The sequence below is a fragment of the Cavia porcellus genome, unplaced genomic scaffold (assembly GCF_034190915.1).
Source record: "Cavia porcellus strain 051 isolate PalLab524CR breed Dunkin Hartley unplaced genomic scaffold, mCavPor4.1 scaffold_28, whole genome shotgun sequence".
Lineage (NCBI taxonomy): Eukaryota > Metazoa > Chordata > Mammalia > Rodentia > Caviidae > Cavia > Cavia porcellus.
Window position 1 is genome coordinate 31,916,332 of NW_026947511.1, and position 14,023 is coordinate 31,930,354.

The window sequence follows — 14,023 nt, forward strand, 5'->3', positions numbered from 1 at the left end:
TTTTTGACCTCTGCACTGAAGAAAGCTCAGATGAATATGGTACTGTAAGAGCAAAATATTAATTAAAATACTCAACAGCAGCTCTTCTTGAAAGCTGCTCCGATTTGTGTCTTTGTAATTAAAATAGCCAAAATCACACAAGGAAATGTTTGAGAAGATGGAAATGCTAATTACCCTGATTTGATCATCAGACACCATATACTCAGTGTGATTGAAATACATGGTGAATACTTAAATTAAAAAATAAAAGTTACAGCAAATGACTCATTGTCTTTAATTTTGAGATAGGGTCTCACTGTATAGCTGCAGGGTGGGGGAGATACAGATACATAATTTCATTATCCAGTTAATGACTATATGCTTCATGAAACATTATTGTTGCTTGAATTTGTTCAAAACAGTCTTATACAACATGATATTGTAAAAAATATTTGGGACTTTCCTATTGGCTCACAATGACAACACAGTGATGGCACTAATTTTCTCGTTATTGCATTTTGTGCAGTAACTGTTTTCACTGGAAACATTCTCAGTTCCTGAAATCTGGTGATTCAGACTGCGTGCACACGTGGTGATACCTCTCACATATGTGCTTGCTAATTCTTTGGAGAAGACAGGAAAGAGGGAAAAATTGCTCAGCAGTGACATTTGTTTCTCCAAACTGAATGGCTTTGCTCAAGTTTGCTTTTCGTTACTCTACATGTTGAAGACCCCACGTGTTGATTTGGTTTAGGAAAAGTAGAAAAGCTGTGATATGATTGATGCAAGCAGCAGGATTAATACTTTCCTCTGTGAACAGGTTAATTTGTCCTCTGTAGATTTTTTTTTAAGATTTATTGGAGAAAAGAAATAGAAAAAAGAAATGAGAAATAGGACTAGCTCCTGAGAGATAGGAGGAATCTTCAGTGGGTTGCCAATGAGCCCATCTCTCAAAGGATGCTTTATCATAGAGCAGTCATGAAGTAGGTACAATATGGGACAAAATTATGATTAATAAGATTATAAATATAGTTGCTTAGGTAATATTAATAAGAGTATATGAAAGACATCATTAACCTGTAATCCCAGTTTTAGTTGTCTACTGGGTGGGAGAGGATGGCCCACCCTAATGAGAATCTCAAAAGTGGTACCAATAATCTCAAGCTTCTGTTTCCCCCTTAGGGAAGTCTGTAAATTGGGCCATTGTGATTTTAATCTTCTTCAGATGCACCACAGTCACAGTTTTGATGTGGTCTCATTTTGGGCAACTGACTTCTTAGAGGGTCCAGCCCTGTCTGACTGCCCATAAGATTTCTATGTAATTTAGCTGTCTGTAATGTTCCGTTCTCTAAAGAGCTATCCCTAACTGCAGTTAGGGGAGAAGGGGGATAGTTTCCATCCAGCTGCTTTGAGCTGAGTAGGATATTACAGAGGGAGCAGTTTAATTATTATAATCTCCGAATATCAAGCACTTTGATATAAAAGTATACCCAGAGGTTGTTACTTCTTACCAAAAATTTTTTCCCCTGTGTTTTTGAGACAGGGTTTCACTATGAATTTTGGGGTAGCCTCAAACTTAAAACGATCCTCCTGCCTCAGCCTTCTGAGTGTTGATATTACAGGTGTGCACCACCATACCCGGCTTATGGTTGTTTTAGTGATAGAATCCCTGCAGAATGTTAACAGGCAACAATTACATAGTTTTACTGAGAAAATTTGAGATCAAGAGCCACACACAGTGTTTCAGCGTGACAATCATGATACTATCTTTGAAACACATTTAAAAGTCTGAGTATAGGGTAACCTTTTTAGTCAGTCATCTCCATCTATACATAAAGAAGCTCTCACCTGATTTGTTATCTTTTAATAGGATGTCATAGAGGAAGCATGTGACATTGTCTGGACTGCTCCTTGCTTGTCTAAGTGTCGTGACACATATATAACATACAGATCACATCAAAAGAAACTGTCATTTGACCAGTGATCTCATGCTGGCTTGACGTGTACTATCACAGGTAGCTCCTTCAAAAGACCTTAGTGGGCCCTCTAAGACGATAAAGGGAAATACTGTAACTCCCACCCTACTAGATACCCAGTGCACTGCGTTTGTGTTGTCCGAAGTTGAAGAATGAATTCGAAGGACCAACAGAGGTTAAGAGTAGGAGAACTTACTGAGCAAATGAAAAAAAAAAAAAATCTTAACTAGACCTAGGCATGGTGACACACACCTTTTTTTCCTTTCTAGTTAAGGTTTTAAACTGTGTCAGCCAGACCTACACTTCCCAGAATTTCCTCTTCTCCTTGGCGCTGTCAGATTAAATTTAATCACAGCAGAAGTTTGTATGTGGTTTGTGGAATAAGTAGAGCTGAAGCTCTACTCCAAAGGTTGTCGCTGATTCCTGGTGGGGAGTGGACACAAAGTATGGGCAGAATTCCCGCCTGTCTTCAGTCACTCCTGTCCCCCTTCACCTTCCCGACCACCATGCCAAGCGGTCACCAGGTCTCCACTGGAAACTTTGGTAGCAGCTGCACACTGTCAGCTGCCGACCAGCCCCCTGCACAGATTTCACTGCAGCAGCCTGACATTCTCACGCTCATTAGGGACTCATCTCTGGTCCTTGGTGGACCTTTGAACTTGCCTAGTTTGTCCCACAGTTGAACCAGTTTTAATATTTATGATAAATTTCTTTTTTTTTTTTAGGTTTTTTGCTTTGGTTTTGGTTTTTGGTTTTTGGTTTTTGAGATAGGATCTTGCTTTGTAGCAGAGGTTGGTTTTATATTTTGATCCTCCTACCTCCCAAGCACTGGGATTACAGGCATGCACCACCACACCAGGCTCCATAGATTGTTTATTTATTAATACTCATAATGACATTGGTTCCTGATACACCAAGATTATGGCATGTGACAAAATTATTACATGCCTTATGTATGACTGAATTGTCTCTACGGAGAATATATTAAATCCATCAAACTTCTTCCATACCAGTACCAGCCATAGAAAATGAAATTTGCATGAGAATTTTACTCTTATTTATAACTTGGATTTCACAGTAGTGTGTTAACTAGAATGAGCAAACTTGAGTAACCTCTTTCCCACCCCTGCCTTTCTGGGGAAATGGAACATAGTAGTCGTTGACCATCGTGATCAACAGCAGCCTCGCCAAGATGGGAGTGAGTCTTCACAAAGACACAAAAAAGAGGTCAGGAAATATGTGATCAGTAATCAGAAAACTTGAAAGCTCAGATTGTCATGATAGTCAGAGCTATAAATCTGCCAGTGAAGCTGCCTTGAGACCAGTCTGCACTCAGATTGTCACATTAAAATAGCTGAAGGTGTCCTGACTGCCTGTCGTCTAACAGGAACTTTGCCCACGTCACTTTCTTACCGAAGCTGTGTTATGTGGGCCAGTTCCATTCTCTAGAGGATTAAGGGCTGATTTCATCAAAAAGGATGAAAAGTGAACAAAATCTTTTACCAGTATGAAAGGAATAAATGAATTTTTATGATTCACCTTTTTGAAACTGAGGTGCAACCGCATAGCATACTGCTGTGATTTGAGTTGTTGACCCAGATGATTGGCTGACAAATCATTAAGGTAAAGCCTTGCAGGATAACCTGAGCTCAGCGGTGCTGGACAGAAATCCAGTATTCTAACACACCAGGTCTTTCCCCGAAATTCACATATAATGACTTTATTCTTTGTGATGTTAGCTCCCTCTGTGGAACATCACTAAGATTGCAGCTCAGTTTTTCAGTAATTTGGCAAAGCCATTGAAATATTATCTTCATTATAAAATTTTCTTGTAAAATTTTATTTTATATTCTAATCACTCCCACATTGATTTTTTATAGTATAAATGTTATCTTTATAAAAGTATCTTATTTTTGGTGTGGTTGCATGTGCTATGATCACAGCACCTGAGAGGCTGAGGCAGGAAGATTACCAGTTTGAGTCTCACCTGGGCAACTTAGTGAGACCCTGGCTCAAATTTTTTAAAAACCTGGAATGTAGCTTAATGTAAAGGCCCTAAGTTCGTTCCCTAACACTGGGAAAAATAATAAATGTACCTTACTTTGTATATTTTAGTGCTTTTTTTTTTTATACCAGGAATCGAATTCAGGGCCTTGTGCTTGCCAGGCAGGTGCTGTGCCACTGAGCTACATCCTCAACCCTATTCCAGGTTTTAGTAGCAAATACAGAATGAAAATGTCCTCTGTGTGATTTCTATGTGTGTTTCCCCACCCTCCTTGCCCCGGCTTTCTGAGACAGGATTTCACTAAGCAGTGTGGCCTGGCCTTGAACTCGTTTTATAATCTACGCTGACCACACACAGCAATCCTCCTGCCTCAGCCTTCCTAGTGCTGGGACTACCCTCATGCAACACCATATCTGGCTCCATGTGATTTCTAAATGTTTAAGTCTTTTTTGTCTTAGATGAGAAGAAGTAGGACAAAAGCATATCAGAAGATTTGGGAGGAAAAAAACATTTTGAAGTTGAAGTGGATCTTATATATCATATTTGAAATTATTCTTTTGATATTTTTCAGCATGTTTCACTATTGAGTTGGGTGGAAAAATACTAACTAACTATTATTTTGTCTCATGGAGAAGGAAAAAACAAAATTTCCTGATAGTAGAAAGCACAAAGAGAAATATCTTGGTAGGGTCCAAAAAAGAAAATAGAAGAAGCCATGTGTGGTAGTGCATCCTGGTAATGCCAGTACACTGGGAAACTGAAGCAAGAGGGTCACACTTCAAGCCCAGCTCCTTAGCAAGATCTTGTCTTAAAAAAGAGCTAGTGAGCTTACCGTAAAGCCTTTGAATGTCATCTCCAGCACCACACCAAAAAAAAAAAAAAGTTTCAACTGTGTAGTTTCTGTGAACTTACGCTCTTGTAGTTCTGCAGCATTTTTAGGTATACTGGAAGCTGAGAAACGGAGTGGCACTCAGAGAATTGGAGGCACCAACCTTTATTACGCCAGGGGCCCAGAGGAGTTTGGGAGAGGACAGGATACTGTGAAGCTGTTTGCTAATCAGGTTAGGGTGCAGCTGGTACAGGAAGAGGAGGAGGAGGGTTGTCAGCAGGGGCGATCAGAGTCAAAAAGTTTCGTTTTCCCCAGAGTAGGAACATCCTTTATTATCAAATTCTGCTACCCTTTCCCTGTGTAGAAGTGTGACTGCTTCTTTCACCATTACTTTCCTTAACCCATTATGTATTAAATAATAAACTGAATAATTAACTCTTTTAAGAAGTTTTTCTTGCTATAATGTAAGCTCCAAGAGGACATCCAGTGTGGAATTTAGCAACAGGAGCAAACTTGTGTCAGCCACAGAGCTAGGGAGTAACACAGAACAAGGAGGCTGGGAAAGAGCTAAGGGCCACACATGCTCCCTGCATATCCCACTTTAGCTGTTTTCTCTTTATGTGATTTGAAGGACACTGTCAGGATCACACAGGTAATGGCTGATTGCTTGCAGTATGAGCCATGAAACCCAGGCCCTCAAGCTTGCTAGGCAAGTGCTCCACTAACGAGCCACATTCCCAGCCCATGAGTGGGTTTTCAGGCAGTTTTGTAGGATACTTATCTTTGAGCTCTTTGTTACTACAGTGCATCTTTATTAGTCTGTTGGAATACAGCTTGTACAGTGCGGTAATGCAAAGAAATCAAGGATACTTATACTTATGAATTTGATATTGGACAGTTGTTTAAAGGAATAAATGCTTATTAATATAACAAATCCTGGAGCTCGAGTGGCGCAAGCGGTTAACATTCGGTACTTACATAACAAGTCCATCTATTATTATTGTTTTGGCACTGAAGATTGAACTTAGGGCCGTGTGCATGGACTATTTCAGTGCTCTACCACTGAGCTATGTCCCTACCCTCTTTTATTTTTTTGTTGCTGTTTTTTGAGACAGGATTTTCACTGTGTTGTTCAGGCTGCCCTCAAACCCATAGTGATCCTTCTGAGTCAGTGCTAGGATTACAAGGCTATACCACCATGCCTGGCCCCTTTTTATTTTTTGAAATGGTCTCACTTGCTGTGATTAGCCTCAGCGTTTTTTGAGTTGTCAGGATTATAGGCATATGTCTCCATGCCTGGCTCTCTTGTTATCTGTAGAGCATGTGGGATATCCTTGAAATGGTGATATTGTTTTCATATTCAATAAAAGCTGTAAAACAGTATATAACAATATATACATATTTTTCTAGGGGGTTTTTACAATTTTTATATTTATTTATTTAGGTTTTTTTTTTTTTTTTTTTTTTTTTTGCGACAAGTCTCACTAAATAGTGTAGGCTGCCCTTGAATTTATTTATGTATTGAAGGCTTGCCTCGAATTCATGATGATCCTCCTGCTTCAGCTTCCAGAGTACTAGGATTACAGATGCTCACTGCCATGCCTGGCCCTTTTGTTTTTGAGACAGAGTTTTTCTGTGTAGTTTAAACTGGCCTTGAACTCTTCCCTCAGCCTCCTGAGTTCTAGAATTTCAGGTGTGTGCCATCATGCCTGGAAGTAATTAATATTAATTAATGTTTTGGATTTTGGTTTCATCATGCAGGCTGGCCTCCAACTCACAGCAGTCCTCCTACCTTACCCTCTTGAGCCCTTGGATTATAGGACTGTGGCATCACTCCTGGCTTTAATTTTTTAAATCAGTTACCTCCTCACAGTCATTAAGAGTAAAATCCTGTCTGCTTCTACTAGTCTCTGGGAGAAATCTCTGACATCCGATCATGCGCTGCCCACACACACACCCCTGCTATCCCGCCAAGGCCATAGGTTCACTCTGGAAGACAGAAGGCAGTGTATAGCAGGAGTAGGAGCTTTGGGCATCTGAACAGTTTCTTCATATAACTTTCTATCCTCTGGACTTCTCTGAATCGATCACCTATATACTGGTTCCATTTAATTATGAACTGTTGCAGTGCACATCCAATTTTCTAACTCAGTTTATCAGATAATACCCAGCTTCTGGGCAACTCAGGTTACGTGGTAACCTGGTATCCCATGGTCAAGCGTTCAGTTTCCATTAAAGGCCAAGAGCAGGCCAGACGCAATTTTTCAAAGGGAAAGAAGTTGTCTGCAGATGACAGCAGAGCCTTACTCCAAAATCCCAATATCTCTACTGTAGTTCACATATGGGGGCCTGCCAGAGACTCCAAACAGCAGCGCTCTCTGCCCCTGACACTTCAGGTTCTGTTGGATCTGCTGGATCATTTGGCCCCAGTGGAAGAGCAGCCTGCTCCTGTTTCAGAGCCTTCTCTTGTTCTAGGGTCCACTCAAAACTCACAGTTTTCTGATTCCTTCTGCAAATAGTCTTGAGTGAAACACCTAAGTGAGGAAAGTGTTGCTTCCAAAATCCAAAATAGGCCCATTAGTGTTATGCCTATTTTGGCCATAGGGGGAGCCAGGTGAAACATCTTTTACCTTAGAAGGGATAGCCTTATGTGCCCCACACCACTAGAAATGTCACTGAGATAGAAGGACCTTGAGTTTCATTTGGGTTTGTTTCCCATCTTCTGGTTCACAAATACTTTATTAAGAAATGCTTCCCTCCTGCTCCCTCTGGCTTACTTATCATCAGTGTAAGGGACTAGGGAGATAAAGGTGATCAAGATGCCTTCGAACTAAATTGTGATACAGGTCTGAAGAGTTCATATAAACCTGAAGTAAGACAATACTGCTGGCTTTATCAGCTAAAAGCAAACAGTCTTCAGCGGACTTACTGGATAGATACGGTAAAAGTGGCATTTGTCTTCTTTTAGCTGCATACCAAGTACCAGGAGATGAGTTAATGTGCTCAAGCAAGGAAAACACATCTGGTACAGCAGCTGCAATCCGAGTTACCACTGGGCTCACTTTATGGTGATCTCGCGTCACTCGCCAAGACCTGTCTGGACAGGCAGATTGGGAGAATTAAATGGAGATGTGGAAACCACCACCCCTTGATAGTGCCAGTGCCTCCGGGGATACAGTAATGCTTTCTGTTTACTATTTTACCCAATAAAGGGAACTGTAATGGCTTCCGTTTGACCATTCCAACTATAATCAGTCTCACAGTACAGGTTAAGGAACCAACATGAAGATTCTGAGTACCGAGTTTACCTGTCTTAGTTATATATCCTGGAAGAGGGGAAATGACTACAAAATGGGTTTGAGGAGCTCTTGGACCCACTGTGAATCTGACCTTTGCCAAAACTATGTTGATCACCTGGCTTCACAGGCCCCTTCCCTCACCGGAAGGCCACAGTGAGGTTTTAGATCCCCTGGAATCAGTGATAGTTCAGAGCCAGTGTCCAGTAGCCCTAGGAATGTCTGATAATTTCCCTTCCTCAAATGTAGTTCCCAGGTAAAAGGCCTTTAGGTCCCTTTGGGGAAGGATAGGAGAAAGATTGTATAGATTTTTGGTAGTGCACAAAGGTACCCCATCAAGGGGACCTTGCTTCTCCTTCATTCAAAGGGTTCTAGGTCTATAAACAAGCTCAACTCTGGGAATTAGCTGAGAGGTTGTGATTCTGTTACTGTGATTTGAAGTAGGTTTCTGTTCATTTGCCCTTAATTTTTTTTTTTTTAAGATTATATAAATCTAGTAAAAATTCAGTAGGCCTTGTGTCTGTTTCACCTTTGGGAATACTGTGGCTGATTGGCCACTGCCATAGACCAATTCTGATCACTATTCTGCTTTTGCTGTCCATTTTGGTAAGTGCAAGCACTTTGCCTTTGGCAGCTAAGTGCTGCCCCTTGACCTGTGCCACTCAGGATCCAGCCATGCCCATTGCCCTTAAGTTTCCAACTGAGTTAACTGTGGTCCCCACTGTAAGGCCTGGCATGGAGAGAAGAGCAGCCACAGGGATCTTCGGGGATGCCAGAGCTCCACTCACGAACCTGTTTTGCAAGGTGTTAGTGAAGAGTACATTTTCTGGATTATCCCAGTGGGGCAGGCCAGGTTTAACATGACAGATCCACTCCAGTATTCCCATTTGCCTTAGCCTTTGAATCCCCTCATCAACAGTAAACCAAAGAATTTTAGGTACCTCTAACTCATTCACAGTGGACCACCTTTTGATCCATTCTTCTGTCAACCAGCCAAATAAACTGTTAACACCTTTGTTCACTCCACGAACTGCCACATTAAATTCAACATCTCTACTTATTGGACAAACTCAGAAACTCATTCTGGGAACAGCAGATCTCCTGACCTTACCCTTAGGACCTTCTGTGATTTGAGCCTGGCTTTAGGCCTAGAGGCAAAAATGTGTGTTGATCTTGAGGGGTGTCAGTATTATCATGCTTGGTCAACACTGGGTTAATTTCCTCAGGTATAGGAGAGGCCAGTACCTCAGGGGCCAGGACGCCTGACACTGTGGGTGGGGACATCTCTTCATCTGGCAAAATACTGTAATCTCATGAGCTTCTACAAGCTCAGCCTCCTCAGCTTCATCAGGATGTCCTCAGACATCTCCCTCCCGATTTATGGGATGCCATTCTTTTCCAATCAATGTTCTCCCCTTACTTAAAATACCTTTCAAGGCTGAGCATTAAACTTACACTGTATTTCAGCCAAGCATATTATGAGGGCTTGTGTCTGGATTTTTGCAGTAGGCTCTGGGACTAAAGGGTCTTTCATAACATATTCATTAACTTTTAGATGCTAGTGCATACCTGTAATTCCAGTACCCAGGAGGCTGAGGCAGGGAGCCCCATTGCCAAGTTAAGGCCAGTCTGGGCTACATTATGAGTTCAAGGTCAGCCTGAACTGCACAGTGAGACTCTAACTCAAAAAAAAAAATCCTTTTGGGTCTGAAGCTGAGAAATTGAGTCTTTGAGTTTCTTATTTTCCTTTATGAATTTGCTTTCACAGTTAAGACTTTTACTGTGCGTTTTGAGCTCGAGTTCGTCCAGAGATGCTAAGAGCTACTAGCCAGCATCATATTGCCCACTCTGCCAGAAATGCTCAGAAGTATAATATATAGAGTGGCTAATTCCTCATAAGTGGTAAATTAGGATAATCAAATGTATACCTACATTGCATATTGCTTCAGACAGTTCACACCAAGGCTATCAGTATTCCCTGCTGTGTCACAAGGAGAGACCATGGTGTCTCACCAAATTAGAGAGCAAACTTCAGGAACCACTAACACCATTAAGAATTCTATCTTTACAGTTCTGTTTTCTCTAGAGCCAGTCTTGGTAGCAAAAACTTTGTCAGTGCTCAGAGAAGCAGATTTAATGTGAGATACATAAATACAAGGCCGGCCTACAGTGGCTGCCCACAGAGTCAGCCGTGGAAGAGTGCAGAGGTCTAGTCTGTGCACCAGGGACCCGAAGGATCCAGTCGCAGGTCCAAAGCTGCGAGCTTACTGCCATGTCCCGGGTGAGTCCATGTCAGGGGCTGAAGGGGAGCAGGGAGACATCTGAGGTGAAGACCTGAGCTCTGCAGCAGGAACAGAAGTGAGCCTTCCTGGTTTCCCTTTTATCCCATTCAGGATACAGACCTGTTAGCAGCATTTTTTTTTTTTTTTTTTTTGTCTTTTTCCTTTTTATCGGTACCGGGGATCGAACTCACGACTGCCTGCTTGCAAGGCAGGTGCTTATGCCACTGAGCTAAATCCCCAGCCCCCGATACAGACCTGTTAGTTGGTGCCGCTCACCCAGAACTATTCTAATCCAATTAGTCAAATTGACACTGTAGGGGCAGGGGATTTAGCTCAGTGGCATTAGCGCCTGCCTTGCAAGCTGGGGTCATGAGTCCCGGTCCCAATTTAAAAAAAAAATTGACACTGTGAATTAACCGTCACACCTGTGGTCTTAGCCACTCTATATATGATACTTCTGAGCAAAGAGTCACAGGAAAGACAAGGAAAAGCTGAGTCTTCTGAAAAATGTAACTAATTGTAATGCATGATTCTGTCTGTAATGGACTCTGAGGGGGAAAGGGATACTTTAAAGGGTGCCATTGGGACAGTTGGCATAATTGAATGTGAACTATTAGTGCTGTATTAACTGTTAAGTACACTGTATTATGGCTGGCAGTATATTCAGGATCAGAGCTTGTGGTCTGCATAGGTTTTATACTTGCATGCAGGGAAAAACTCCCGAATTAATAAGGTGCGAGCTGCTGTAAGAAAAGACAGTGGTCTTGTTTTTAGGAAATAGAACACCCACATTTTGGGGAGTAAAAGATGTTTGTAATATACTCATGGTTTGCAGTGACAGTGAGTAATAATGAATTGCAATAATAAAAGAAATCAAATTGTGGTATGATGTTAATAGTAGATACAGTTGAATGATATATGAATTATTTGATTAAAAAAAATTTTTTTTGGTACCAGGAATCAAACTCATGACCTCATGCTTTCCAGGCAAGTGCTTATGCTGCTGAGCTAAACCCATGACCCGAGTTATTTGATTCTTGATATTATTTTATATGTTTGAAATTATTTCAAAATAAGAAATTAAAAATATTGTCAAGTATCACAAGTAATGCAATACTTTAGGAAGCACTTGACCATTTGCGATGGAAAGTATTTTTACATAGTTAAAATATTTTAAAAAGAAAACCATGAGACTTCCTTCAACCTGCTTTACTAAACTGCTACATGTTTTAAAACACAGAAATTCATTCTGGTAACTTTCTCTGCTGCATTCTCCTCTGCCCTCTTTGGGTTAGGTATAAAAATCATCAGGTAGGTCAGAATTAAGACCACCTGCATCCCAACTGTTTTTTTTTTTAAAGAGGAAAGCTCTTGATGTGTTGCTCCAGCTGGCCTCAGGTGCCTAAGCTTAAGTAACCTGCCTCATTTGGGATCTTCTGCCTCAGTTGGAAGCAGCCAACAATAGGCATCCACAAGTGTGCCTGGCGGAACCGGTTCCAGTTGTGTGACCAGTTACTTCTTTAAGTGTTTTTTTGTCTAAATTATGAAAATGATAGCATTAAGCTCATAGAATTATTGTCAGGGTTAAATGATGGATTGTCATGTTAATAACACTTCCACTATTTTTTCCTCCAGTTTGTTAGATGAAATGTAACATAGAATTTACTATACTAGCCTTTAAAAAAAAATTAACATTATTATTTTGCAGTACTGGGGGTCAAACCCAGAGTCTCATGCGTGCTAGGCAAGGCTGTACTTGCTGCCCTTGAGCTGTCCTTCCAGCCCTGATAGCCATTCCTAAATACTTTCACACTGTTTTGGAACCATCACTATCTTATGTCATACGAAGTCTTCATCTTACAGAGCTGTAACTTGGCACCCACAGTAACTCCAGCCCTGACGACCATCATTCTCTTTTTTGTCCCTATGATTTTAATTACTTTTAATCTCAGTTATACATTCTGGAAGAGGGGAAATAATTACAGGATGGACTCGAGGACCATACAAATGGAATTAAACAATATTTGTCTTTTTGTAAATATCCTATTTTACTTAGCTTTCAGAATTCATTCATATTGTAGCATTTACCAGTTTCCTTCTTTTTTGCTTTCTTTTGTGATACCTGGTATTGAACCCAGAGTCTTCTCACTGAGCTACATCCCCATCCCTTTTTTAGTTTTAATATTGAGACCAGGTTTCACTAAGGCATCAAGTTGCCCAGGCTGGACTTGAGTTTATGGTTCCACTGCCTCAGCTTCCCAGAATACTAGGGTTACAGGTGTGCCCCACTTTGCTGACTATAATTTAACTTTTTAAACCCAGTGTCAGTTATTTTGAAAAATGTGCATTGTATGATATGAAGCACTTCTTTTTATTGCTAATTCAGGTTTTGTTGTTTGAGAAACTTATGTGGAAGTACAGGCTTGTTATGTAAATTTTTTCTATTTGGAATATTTTTTATTGATATTGCAGAACAGAATATATCAGTAAGAGTATTTTGAATTGGTATTATTTGTATTAACAGTGTTACTAATAATTGTCCTTTAATTCTCCACATTTATGAGGCAGAGTAAATAAAACCATTAATTAATTGCTGGAACGACTTAGGATAAGGTGTAATGTCAGTGTATTGGAATTTTATTTAAAGTTAAAAAAAACACTTATTTTTGAGAGCAGTTTTGGTTTGTAGTAAAATTGAGCAGAGAGGTGGCTGAGGATTTAGCTCAGCGGCATAAGCACCTGCCTTGCAAGCAGGTGGTCATGAGTTCTATCCCCAGTACCGATAAAAAGAGAAAAAGAAAAAAAAAAATTGAAAAAAATTGAGCAGAGGTATGGAGATTTTCCACAAATCTCTAGCTTCCACACATGCGTTGGCTTCCGCATTAACCTTTACCACCTGATCTGGCAAGCACAATGTCTTGAGTTTGATTCTGCTACCTCCACGCCATCCCCACACCAAAATTTTATCACCTGAGAAATATGTTTGTTAAAATTGATGAAACAACGTTGACACATTATTATCCAGATTAAACCCTCAAAAGCAAAAAATTAAATTTTTTTCAATACCAAGTATCTAATCCAGGGCTTCAGGCTTGGTAAGGAAGCACACCCCACACAACTGTATCCCTCCTTGTCCACTTACAACAATTTTTTTTTACAATAATTTTTTTGAAAGTCCTAGTGTGTAATGTTCTAAGCCCTCTGCCACAGCCAGTTGATGTATGAGAAATCTTGTGATGACTGAGTGTTCTCCCTCCACTTTGAACTGGTGGTAGAGTTTACTTCTTTGAATAGCACCTTCCACTGCTTCCTAGTTGAGGATCATAATGCTTGTGTCAGTGCGGAGCCGTGAGCACTCTGGGATCCTTCCCCTTGGCTTCGGTTGAAGTGATGGATGTGAATTAGTTCCCACGTGCATTAGTTATATTTGACCTGTTTTCCTAAACTGAAAATCTGATCCTGTATCTTGCAAGTGTAGAAGCTTTGATTGCATGATGACGCCCACAGGACTCCACCACCTGCTTCTCAGACCCGGGTTGTGGCATCTCTTTGCAGCCTCCTGGCCGCGTCCCTCCTGCCCGAATGTCCACAGCCCACTAAATCCTCCTCCTCCTCCCAGGATTTGCTATTCTCACCATCTCCAATTCCTTTTCAGA

At 40.8% G+C, this 14,023-nt stretch overlaps 1 protein-coding gene and 1 long non-coding RNA gene across 3 annotated transcripts in view; both read left to right on the forward strand.

Annotated features, from left to right (window-relative positions):
* Adk (adenosine kinase) overlaps window positions 1-14,023 on the forward strand; it is a 500,383-nt gene that overhangs the window by 89,683 nt on the left and 396,677 nt on the right. The window lies entirely within an intron of this gene.
* Window positions 1-14,023, forward strand: part of LOC134473660 (uncharacterized) — a 62,733-nt gene that overhangs the window by 1,389 nt on the left and 47,321 nt on the right. The window contains exon 2 of the long non-coding RNA XR_010044024.1: window positions 1-14,023. This exon is cut by the window's right edge and continues 47,321 nt beyond it. This is a non-coding gene — a long non-coding RNA (uncharacterized LOC134473660).